The sequence below is a fragment of the Quercus lobata genome, chromosome 1, assembly GCF_001633185.2.
Source record: "Quercus lobata isolate SW786 chromosome 1, ValleyOak3.0 Primary Assembly, whole genome shotgun sequence".
Classification (NCBI taxonomy): domain Eukaryota; kingdom Viridiplantae; phylum Streptophyta; class Magnoliopsida; order Fagales; family Fagaceae; genus Quercus; species Quercus lobata.
The window spans coordinates 17,359,616-17,372,667 of NC_044904.1; positions in this window are offsets into that span (position 1 = coordinate 17,359,616).

The following is a 13,052-nucleotide window of genomic DNA, read 5'->3' on the forward strand; positions in this document are numbered from 1 at the left end:
AGCTTTATAGATCACCCAGCCTTATGCTGCATGATATTAGTTTTAACATTTGATTTAATGTATATTCTTAGAACTCTATTAAATACCCAATTTTGTTCTTTTCTTAATTTAAATTTTAAGAAATTATAGTGTCTTGATGAAACCAAATTGTGGTGCAATTACTATAATCCTTGATCATTTTAGGATTTAACTTATCATAATATTTTTCTATGGGTTCATTGTACAAATAGAGTTTAATAATAACGATGTAATCATTAAGGACTTTCTATTTTGAAAGTATAATATTTTTCAATGGGTTCATTGTACAAATAGAGTTTAATAATAATGATGTAATCATTAAGGATTTTCTATTTTGAATGTAGGTCTTTAAGGTTGAACCAAGTTAATTTCTTATATAACTCATTATAATATCTTTCAAGTAAACATAGAATTTAATGCTAATGATGTCATCATTAAGGACTTTCTATTTTGAATGTAGGCCTTTGAGGCCGAACCAAGTTAGTTCCTTGGTCGATCCTCAAAAAAAAAAAAAGTTAGTTCCTTGGTCATTAAAATCTCTCTCTCTCTCTCCATTTGCATTCTTTTTCAATTTTTCTAATAATGTCCAAGTAATGCCTCGAATTTTCTGATATAGTACTAGAGTTATATTTTGTCTTTTTTAATATGATATCAGAACCATGTGTTATTTTTTGTAATAGATTTGTAGTTTGAGAATATAAGTTGAAGTTTCTATTCTTCTTTAATTATAAATTGTAATGTTGTCGCAACTTTTCTAATACCAAGTCATCAACAATATGAGATTATTAATATGTTGAATTTGGTAGTTGTGATATATATTTGCGAACGTGGGTGTCTATAATTCTTTGAGCATATGAATATTCCCCTAGTATGTGTAGTTCCCTGTCCAATACACACCATATAATTACAATGAATAATTCATTGGGAGTGGCAACAATATATTGACTGAGAGATTTGAATTTAGGAACTCAAGAATCTCTATAATGTATACTTGGCATGACCGGTACTGACTGATGCATGCTACATGTTTAGGATTGTTTTTTCTTTCTTCCCTTTCTCAATGACATATTGTGAGATTTTCGCATAAGTAAAATATGTCAATTGCCAAATATATAAATAATATATCTGTCAATTGCACAAGGTTTCTTCAAGATCCACCAATAAAGTTTCTTTAAATCAAACCCAAATTCTTAACATTAGTGAAAATTTCAGAGATAAAACAAAGTTAAAATGCACTACTTTTCCTAACTTTAGTGTAGTTGTTCCTTAAGTTTAAAACTTACATTTAGCTCCCGAACTTTAGATTATTGTCAGTTGGTCCTTCAATCAAGTTTTGTTATCTATTGACTGTTAAAGGGTTAAAAAATCATAGCAATTTGAAATTTCAAGAGATTAATTGTAAAATTCAAAACAAATGGGATCAGAATGAAATAATTCAAAAGTCTAGGGAGTTAATTACAAGTTTCAAAATTTGAAGAATCAAAAAGACATAACAAAGTTAAAGGGACTAAGATTTATGAAAAGAAAAGAAGGAGAAGTGAAAAAGGAGAGGTGGATCTGTTGAAGCAGTTTGCTTTGACATGTACTTGAACGAGGGAACTGAAACTATAGTTTTGGCATTTTTTGAATTTTTTATATATATCTTTCTTTGATGGATAGTAAGATTTAAATTAAATAGCTTTAACGTATAAAATTTTAATTTTGAGCCAAGAATTTTATAATTTAATTGACATTTATTGATATTTTTAACAAAGTCATTCAAAATTAAAATTTCCTTTCTCTCAATTATTGAATTATTAAAAAAATTAAGCTTAAAATTTATCAACTAAATAAACTATTATGGGGTTTAGAGTTGGAGTGCAAAATATTAGAATAAACACTCAACTACTAAAATCTAATTATTAGAGATTTAAAATTGGATTATTGCTTCACTCAAGATGTGGGATTTGCTAGAAAAAATACTACTTCCATTTTGCAGCCCAATCATTAAACAAACAAAAATATATATTTAATGATAGATCATCATTAACAATTGAAGTTACCTTAATGATTTTTCAGTTGTCTCCAACTCAAAAAAGAAAAAGAAAAAGTCACAAAAAATGAAATAACTTTATCTTAACTTTATTTGTTTCATAAAAACTCTTTTCAAATGGAATGGAATCGCTATAAATCATATTATAAGCATAACACTTACCCTTATGTTTAAATGGAAAGAAATGAAAAAAATAGGAGAATAAAAGATTATTAAAATGTACAAAATTTTAATATATTTTGATCGCTAATTGTTTTCGTTACTCATCTCTTTCCATTCCAAAGAATGGAGTTTACTATACACAAAGAAGTTCATAATTAAATCCATCCTGTAAAAGAGGTTGATGTAATAGAAATGATTAGCGACGTGGAAATAAGACGCGTGCAAACAAGATTAAGAGTGGACATCACAATTCACAAAGGTGGTGGATTTTATTGGAGGGGCCAATTGAAAGCGTGTAAAATTATTGGATGGTTGAGATTTAAAAGCAAAAGAAAATTTAAAAAAAAAAATTAAATTAAATTGTGACCCTACTGTTGTTGTACGGCTAGGTTGAGACAACACGCCACCTCCGTGAATTTAGGTTTAGTTGTCTTCTCTATTATTATGCCCTTCTTTCTTCTTGAGCTCCGTGCCCTATATATATTTTATTAGCCGTGGTCCTTATACACTCTCACACTCTTTTTTAATCATTATATTACTACTTATTAATTCATTAATTGTTGTTTCTTTACTGTTAATTTTTATTGATTCTGCTTAGCAGAAAGTTCTAACTATCTCTCTCTCTCTCTCTCTCCGTGTCACGTGCAAAGAGCTTCTTTTTATCTTTGTCCATTAAATTATCACCGACCATGACGATTGTCTCCACACATCACTTCCATGGGAAATCATGTCATTTCCAAAAGAGAAAAGAAATTTATGCTTATTCTTCTCTAATAAAGTGTTTTAAACTTTATTTTCATCAATGTTCGGTTTGAAATGTATGTATTTTCTTGTAAATGAGGGAACAAAACCATAGATTGTTGAATTTACTTGGTTTGATTAAGGTGAACTTTCTTGAAAGAGAAAAATTCAGTTGTACAAGGATCCCTAGGTTGTACTTAGATCTCTCAGCTGAAAAATGCTTCAAATTTTTATTAATAAATCACATAATTTGTGCATGAATCTATGTGTGGTGTGCATGAATCTATGTGTAGTATGAAAATACATCAATTAAAAAAAAAAAAAAGTTTTATATTATTTGCATGCAACAATGTAATTAAGTACTGAATGCAACTTGACATGATACTAATATCATAGCAACATCTAATGCAATTATTAGCATTAGCACAATGTTAACACATAATCATATTGACATTTGCGCAAATCAAATCAGAGAGAGCTTCTAAAAATAAAACATATAAAATGTGAAGGGAAAAATGATAGTATGCACTTTATTCAACTTCTAACAACTCCTTAATTAACATGATAAGCACAAATGCCACTGGAATTATCTTATGTAAAAGTACATAACTGAAACACCCCCCCCCCCCCCCCCCCAAAAAAAAAAAGGAGTGAGATTCACATTTGATGAAATATCATGCATTGATTTTGTTTTTGGTTGAGAAACCAATATCATGCATTGATTGATTTAAAGTAATAAGTGAGATTCACACTAAGAACATGTATTCATATATGGTAACAAAGGCAAAAGTGGTAGAATGCATCCGTACAATATTAACATTAATACAAGCGGACCATTCGCAGCTACAATATTTTAATGATTGTCAACAGAATTTATTAATAAACAATAATGAAAAAATAAAACATAACAATGTTAGAACAGGAGAAACATAGCTTCACCCTGACAAAGTATATGAGAAAAAAAAAAAAAAAAAAAAAAAAAAAAAAAAAAAAAAAAAAAAAAAAAAAAAAAAAAAAAAAAAAAAAAAAAAAAAAAAAAAAAAAAAGAAGAAGAAAAGAGCATGGATGTTTCAAAGAGCATTCACAGCAGAACATCTAAAAAATTTAACTTTTAACCACTCAGAATACCACTTTATCTAATTTAACGACTCACTTTATAATATATCCTACAACAAAGATTTTATATTGACATTCAACACATTAAAATAATATAAACAATATAATAAAATAATATATCTAACACAATAAACAACGACCACAATCATCAATACATTAAAATTTTTTTTTTAACTCTACATTAAAATATTATTTTTTGTTTTGAGTTTTGAACTACAATGGGCTGCTATCTATAGCAGCTCACTGTAGTTGAAACTTGAATACTTTTATCTTTAGCTTCTTTGCTGTAGAAGCTATTTTAAGGGAATTGGTTGCTAAATTAACCAATTTAGCAACCTTACTGCTAACAGCACTTACACCCCCCAGTTGCTATTTTACAACCCAGTTGCTATTTAATTTTATGGTTGTGTGTGAAGAGAAGAAAAAGATAGTGGGAGGAAATAGAGAAAATAATACTTTTTATTATTTCATTAGGTAGTTTATATTATTTTATTGGATTGTATTTAAAAATAAAAACTAGGATATAAAGTGAGTTGTAAAATGAATTGGTAAAATAGATAAAATAGTATTTTTTTTTTTTTTTTTTTGAGAAGCAAATAAAGTAGTGTTTAAGAATGCAAAATAGATTTTTTTTTTTTTTTGGTTGCATCCCTAGATGCTAGTGCTCTAATGTTTTTATTAGTCTAAGTTCACAATAGAATGCATTTGATAGTCACGTCTTTATTTATCAAGTTTTATGTGTTATAATGAACCCATTATCCATTGATGGCTATTTATAACAGACTAAGTCTCCATTTGGATACCAATGAAAAATGAAAATTATTTCACTATTCAGCTTATTTTTGGTACTATTGATGGGTTTCACTGCACTTTTTGGTACTATTCATGAGTCATATTGTATTATTTTAACTAACTTTTACCTTTATCTACAGTACTTTCAGCAATAAATTTTCAGTTTCAGCAAAATAAGCAGTATCCAAACAGACCATAAGGCTATGTGTTGTTTCAATGAAAATTGATTTCTTAAAAAAAGAAAAAAAGAAATTCCACTTATGCAAGTGTTTGGGGCAACTGAAATTTTTGGTCAACCAGAAATTGTTTTTTAGTTGATCATAAAATAGAGGCAATTTTGATGGAAAATGTTTTACACTTTCATTTGCAGTTTATTCATTTATAAAATGTTAAATCATAAACTAAAAATATTTGAATTATAAGTAGGATATGAAAAGAGTAGTGTGGCTTAGTGTCATAACCTAGTCTCCCTTACGAGGAAAACTAGGGTTTGAATTAATATCCTCTCTCTCACTTCTTGTAGTCATGGGCGGCTTGATGCATTGCCTTAGGCGAAAACTGAATTAAGGCATTTCATATATATATATATATATATATATAATAAAAAATAAATATTACTTAAACTTTATTTATTTATTTTAGATGCAAAAGTACTAATTAACCATGTATGTAGATTTTTTTTTTTTAGAAAGTCTATAAACACATAATTTATTACACATGTTGATGTGATTGATTGATAGTGGTAAGTAAGAATGTGACGTTAGTGTGGACTAAGATAAGAACAAGTAAAAGTTTGTCAACTCAATTATTGTGAAAAATGTTGTGAAATTTTTTATGTATTGCTTTTTTTTTTTTTTTTTTTTTGAGAAGTGCTACATTCACAACAAATTCCTAGTGTTAAATTGTTACTGTTTCTAATTTGAACTCACCACTTAAATTATTTTTTTGTCTACTAATAATGATCCGTAATAACCTGCCACTTAAGATTTTTTTTTTGAAAAATGTTGTGGATGCAAAATTTTTCTCTTTTTTTTTTCTTGCTTTTCATTTGATAAATAAAATATTATTTTATTCATTGGTTAATATTTGAGTTTGATTAATACTATTATAATGAAAGAAATAACTCTATTAGTTGAAATTTGGGGGCCTTTTTTTACTTGGGGGCCTTAGTTAACCTAATTTGCCTACACTATAGAACTGGCCTTGCTTGTAGCAATTATATATAAGTAGGATTTGAGTTAATTTGCTTGCACTTCAAGAAATGTAGGATTTTACTTGCACTCTAAGTAGAATTAGATACAATGAATCTAAATTATAGTATTGTAGAAAACTTGAGTCTTGATATCTTTAGTTTAATCAATATATTTAACCAAAAAAAAAAAGACAAATTCTTAGGCGCAATGCTATTGATTCAAAGAATTGTACAATAAAGATATACAAAATAAGGTGTTTTAATTTCATCTTTTTGGAAAACTAAATTGATGTATCTCGTCAGTCATCACATTGATATTTTTTAGAAACCTCTTTTTGTTTTTAATTGGTGACCAACAAGAGTTTTCTATAAAAACCTTATCAAAATGAAATATGTTCCATTGCGTGAAAAGTGTCTAAAAAATGTGTGTTTCTGTAATAGCCCAAGTGTGAAAGGACAATTGGCATTGCTGCTTAGGCTGTTTTTTTTTTTTTTTTTTGGGGGGGGGGGGGGCTAGAATGTTGGGACATAACATGACTACAGGTCTAATTGCACTTTCCTATGATGAAATAGGTTCTGGACCCAGCCAATGCTTAATGTTTAATTGCTTAAATAAGTGGGTAAAATCATTCTGTTAGACATACTAATAATGAGAACACAACAAAACAATCCCCATTGTTTTATTACTCTCAGATCTAAACTTAAGATTTCAACATATATACGTACGTTTCTATTCACTATGGGATTGGTGGAATGGATTCTCTCATGATGTTACTACCCAAAAAGAAAGATTCTCCTATGATGCTACACTATTGTCTTTTTGGTTTAGGGGGAAAGTAGTAGAAGAGACTAGAGAGAGGTAGTAGATTATTATTAATACAAGAAAAAGGGTCTATTTTATATTCCTAGTAGGATTTTTGTTTTATTTATTTCTCTTTTCTTTTGTGTAATTAATTTGAACACTTTGGATGTTCATGCATGCTTTATACTATCAGTCGAAAAAGATATTAAAAAAAAGAAAGTAGAATCAGATAAAACAAAAGAAAATAAACAATGGGGAAAAAGATTAGCTAGAGATATAAATCGAAAAAGCTGTAGCTAGCATCCCTTGCTTTACTTGTTTGTCATTAGCTAGCTCTTCCTTAACCATTATTTTTTTACATAAACAACATAAAGATTTTGGTTATAGTATCAATACCCTAGCAATATCTCTAGGCAACTTTGTTGCAAAGCCCAATTTGTGTTTGCTCTACTGGTCCTTTCTAACTTTAGTGGATTTTTAAGCATGTTATTCCCGCCAACCCATAATGGCCATTAATGGCCCTAGATGGTGATTCTGAATGACTAGAAAAACATGATCAGCTTCTGCATGCTTAATGCGATTTCCATGAAAACCTTAATCAAATCAGCTTTTTCTACGAGCTTTTTGGTTATATTCTATGTATTTAATCTGATTATCCTCGCGTAAATTTGAGCAAACCATTAAACCTTCATGAAGCATAAAATAAAATATATACTTATAAAAACATATCTATACAATATAATTAGTTTTAATCTCCAATGCCTTGGGGCTCTTGTGGATGCTTTTAGAATCACCATGATTGAGGTTATATCATATGGACCACCTTTTTTTTTTCCCTTTCACGCTTTAATATAGTCACTAACTTGTGCGATGTACGGAAATAGATACCAAATGAATTTTAGAAAAAAAAAATCATTATTTTTGAGTTGGAGTAGTTAGCAAAAATACATGAAAAAAAAAAAATGATATTGAAATAAATAACATAGAGTTTTATTAGTTAAATAGATGAAAACAATATTGTTTTATTTATTAGTTTTTTGTGAGAAGGAACAAGAGACAGAATATTGTGTCTCTAGTTTAATTATATAGGTATATATAAGATATATTGTAATATATACAAAAAAGTGTCTGTTGAAATGTCATAACCTTTTAAATTTGATATATATCTATTGAAATGTTATAACCATTTATATTAGATATATCAAAAGGTATCTATTTACCGAAAATATGCCTATTGATCGAAAAAGTGCCTATTGAATGAAAATGTATCTATTAACCGAAAAGGCCCCTTGAAAGTGCATATTGAACCAAAAATGTGTCTATTGAAAAATGAAAAGGTACAAATATTTGGTATTTTTAAATGAATATGTGACATTAATATATATAACCACATGTCGCAATAAGGAGTAATCAATAATAAGTCAAACATTTCTCTTTATATATATATAACAAGAGTCATTTTTTTGATAGATATTCACTATGAGTCAGATTCAATAGAATTTTATCAATTTTTTTTTTTTTTTTAGTCGTTAAGGTGGAGAATTGAACCAAGAATTCTATTTTTTTATCATCAATCAAATCACTGTTCGAGACCCAAGATTCTATTCGATCATCAATCCAATCACCGTTCATTTTTTTTGTTTTGTTTTGCCTCTTTACTTGTACGATATAGATGTCTCGTATCTCTTCAAGCATATTGCCCATGAGCTCTGCAAAAATTTGTGACAACTCAACCAAAAATCTGATAAATCTTACTGCAAAATTCTTTTGTTGTCTTAGAATATGCCATTCAATATTTCAAACGTAATTATGAGCAATTTATTAAAGGAGAGACTTGAGGGAATGCATGTAGCACTAAAATCTTACTTTCAGTAACAAGCAGTCAAGATGGGAATATTATGATCCCACTTAAATCAGCGTGCCTATGTGATCTCCTGGAAAAGCCCCATGATGCGGTAAAGAGATCGAGGAGGTAAGCATTGGAGCTTTGTTTCTTTTTGGAGGTAAAAAGCATTGGATATTTGTGGTCTAAATTACTAATAGTGTTAAATTGCACTTTGTTTCTCTCAAATTATTGAGTCAATTTAAATTCTTCATAAATTGCCCCTGTTGTTAATAAATTTCTTTAAATTAATTTTTTTTTTAATAAAAAGTGCATTTGTTTGAAATCCATGAAATGAGCCCATTGGAATGTCTATTAATTGAAGTCTTTCACAACACAAATTAAAAAATGGGGGAAAATCCCCAAATTAATTACTATTTTAAATACTTCACATTATTTAATTTTTTAAACATGTTAGTGAATGCAGATTTACAAGTAGGAACTTGAAAGCCTATTGGCTGGTGAGGGGAAAAACATGTTTTCCTTTTAAGATGTAATGAGAAGAAACCTGAAAACTTTGTTTTGTTTTTTCTTTCTTCAATTTTCTTGAGAAACAAACGAAGTTTAGATGATTAATCATTCAATCCTTGCAAGTTTATTTTCTCGACCAATTTTTTTGGCACACATACAAAAGAAAAATAAAACAAAACTCCATCTGCACATACATTCCATTAGCAATTGATTAGTCTCTAAAAGCACTTCTTATCTCTTGGAAACCCTAGCAAGGCTTTTGGCAAGGTGGAGAAGGAGTTGGGCGAGCATATCTAAAACATGACTTGCTTAAGTGGATGGATTGTTGAAAAATTAAGAATTTTGCTGATTTTTAACATGTAAGAATAATATGAATTGGGGTATTTCCATATTTGGGTTTAATTTGTGAATTTTTTTCGCTAAATGGGTTCCATGTGGACTTAGGTAACAAATTTTTGATCTTTGGGTTTAAAATTTTCATTTTCATTGTTTTTATTTTTTATTTTATTTTTTACTTTCATAACTTTTCTTTTTCTTTCTTTTTAAATTGTGGCATGTAAGGGTCAATAGATATCTCAGTTTGCTCACTAGACATGACTTAAAAAAAAAGATCCCACTTTCCATTTTTAATTTAATTTTAACGAAATTTATTAATAACAAGGCAACTTGCTTATTATCAATCGATTAGGGGAGGCAATGCTCCATTTTTATAATTTATGAGAATTAAAATTCACCAAATCATTTAAGAGACAAAATTATAATTAACACTACATAATAAATTAACTTGATTTATCTAAATACTTTTATATTATGTAATTGGTTTAAAAGTGGTAGTGGACTCAAGAATGAAAGTGACTGATATTAATTTGTAAAGTTACGTGATATTTTTAAAAAATAATTTGACAATATATGTCATGTCATGTGAAATAATTTGTCAAGTCATAGACTACTTTCCTGCCTTGCATCATAACACTACAATATACATTGTTGTAAAATTGGACTGACGGCAATCGCATTTGTTATGTAAAGTTAACCTATAAATATTCTTTGGTGAGAGATGAACATGTGGTAAACTGTAAAAGACATTTCCTGGTTTCTTATATGTAGAAAATCTCTATTAATTATCAGCAAAATATAAATTTCTAAGTAGATTTGAATTTGAATAAGGTAACAATTTACAAATTGTTTATTATCATAATAAATTCATAATATAATTACCAATATTTTCATTTTGGCTTAGAGTTAGAGAATTGATGGTCAATTTATTGGTTTACTCCATTGAAGCTTTAAGTTCTTCATAAAAACAAAACTTAGGTACAGTATCTTAAGTATTGTTCTTTAGATTCTCCTTTTAAGATTTAGTCATGTATCTAATTAATTAAAAAATACACTTCTACCTGATGAGAAAAATTTTACATAATTTTAAAAGAAGAATCTAAGAAATAGCATCTAAATATTGTACCTATGTTTTGTTTTCTTTATAAAATAGGTGGAATCCAATTCAATAAGTTCTGTGAAATCCATGGGCTTTTAGAGCCAAACCCCAATTATTTGGTAACTACAAAAACACAGGCACAATAAGAGTATGATGTGGGTATGTGAGGAATTGCAGGAAATGTAAATGAATGAATGAATGAATGCATATATATAGGCATATGATTGATGATGAGAATGACATTACCGAGGTAACAAAACAGTAAAAAGTAAACGCAGTGAGAAAGTGAAGACAGACAGAGCATACCATATAGAGTATGCACACAAAAAAACAAACTACAGTACCTTCCAAAGCCCAACACCACACAACACAGCATAACACAAAACCCACCATTATATCTACCTCTTCTCTCTCTCCCCTAGTTCTCCACCCCCAAACCAACCTTTTTCAAAAAGAAAAGCGGCGCTCTCAGAAACCTATAGACTTTTCTATCTCTCACTCCTCTTTCTTTCTTTCTTTTTTTTTTCTTTTTTTTTTTTTTAAGGGTCTCTTTGCCCATCCACTTGTTATGTCCCCTCCATTTACTTCCTACTCTATCCCCAAATTTCTTACATTAGTAGGTACACAACACGTTCAAAAAGTGAAAAGCAATCCCAGTGATACGCCGACAACGTGTTAATAATATTTTCGCAACAACTATTAATGATAAGACGTTATTAACTCGGACTCATAAGTAAAATTTTTTTTTAAAAGTATTATGAACATAACATTTTTCTATATAAATTGTATTTTTTTTTTTTTACAATTAATTGAAAATTTTGAATTTTTATCCACTCCAAACAAAATAGGACTTGAGAATTTTTTTTAGAAAAAAAAAAAAAAAAAAGTATGAACAAGAAAGGGCATGTAGCACACGCGGTAGTGGTGAAAATGAATATTGGCAACACAGTGAATTGTATTGTATTACAGCGCGGATCTAGTTCTCACCAGCTCTCTTAGGTGACGCACATGCCGAGGATTTGCCTCGAGCCCTGCAAATGAGAGACCTAGCCCCACTTTCCACACAACCCCCCAAGCTCTCCCTCAATAAAACCCGCAATATCTTTCACCCCCCGTACTTTTTGTTTTTTTTTTTTTTTGTTGTTGTTGTTGTTGCTTCCCAAAACCAGTAAGCCCAAACACAACTCCACGCGCAACACCATGCTTTTCACACACGCGCCTGTTGTTTTCCCTGCGGGTCCCATTAGGTGTTGGAATATCAGGCGCGTGGGAACTTGTTCTCTTGTTAAGTCACATGGGTAGGGATAGGGAGTTAGAGAAGGGTCATGTTGGGTTTTGGACCCAAAAGTACTGCATAAAGAGAAGCTAGGAAAATCGGCTTTGGAACAAAAAGGCCTATCATGCTATATATGAGAGAGAGAGAGAGAGAGAGAGAGAGAGAGAGAGAGAGAGAGGTTTTTTGGTTTTGGGGAAGAGAGGGAGAGAGTTTGTATACGTGTTATCACCTAAATGGGGTTATTGCCAACACTGTTTTTTCAAGAATGGTTGTTCCAGATGTAAGAATTTTCCACTTTTTAGAAAAAATAGGGCCACTACATTCTCCTTAAAGTCCTAACCATTGGATTTTATTTCTCAAACTATATTAATTATTTATTTGCTAAAATAAGCGGATTGGGATTTGCCACGTGTTTGTAGGGAAAAATAAATAAAAATACTGTTTTGTTTAAAAGAGAAATTTGTTTTTGTGGGGGTGTAGTGTACTACTTAATAAAAAGAAAAGAAATGGAAAGCTACTATGACCTGAGAATGGGAAACTTACTGGCTTTAAGGAAGCCCATCAAAGGGTCATGTCACTATCTATATGTTAGTATAGGATTCTACCTCTATATAGGGCTAGGGCAGGCCTTGGGTCACATGACTCTTATATCAGCCAAAATATACGTTTGGGCTTTTTGGATATCTGATCCAATATTGGGTTTTGTAAGCAATTTTGTAGGTCAGCTTTATTTTTTACTTTTTGAATTATCCTTCTAATTATACTTTAAAGTCATAAAATATTTACCTTAACCAAATTAGCCTATAATCTTTAGAGGTCAGGCATGTGAAAGTAGAAACAAATGGTACAGTAGTGTTGACCTAAGGGTCAACACTTCTGTACCTTTCAAACGATTAATTGCTTAAAATGGTCCCCTTTCTAAAAACTATTTAGGACGGCCTCCCTAGTCACCCTAATACCTATCTATGGCTATGCTATTGCTAACATAGCTTATAGTCTCTACTCTATAGCCTCTAGTCTATAGGGTCTAAACACCTAAAAAAAGGAGCTAAAACGAGAGAGTACTTTTATGAAAAGTGGGGTCCCTTCTAATTTTTCCATAGCTTTGTAGAGCCTATAAGCTTATAAATTAT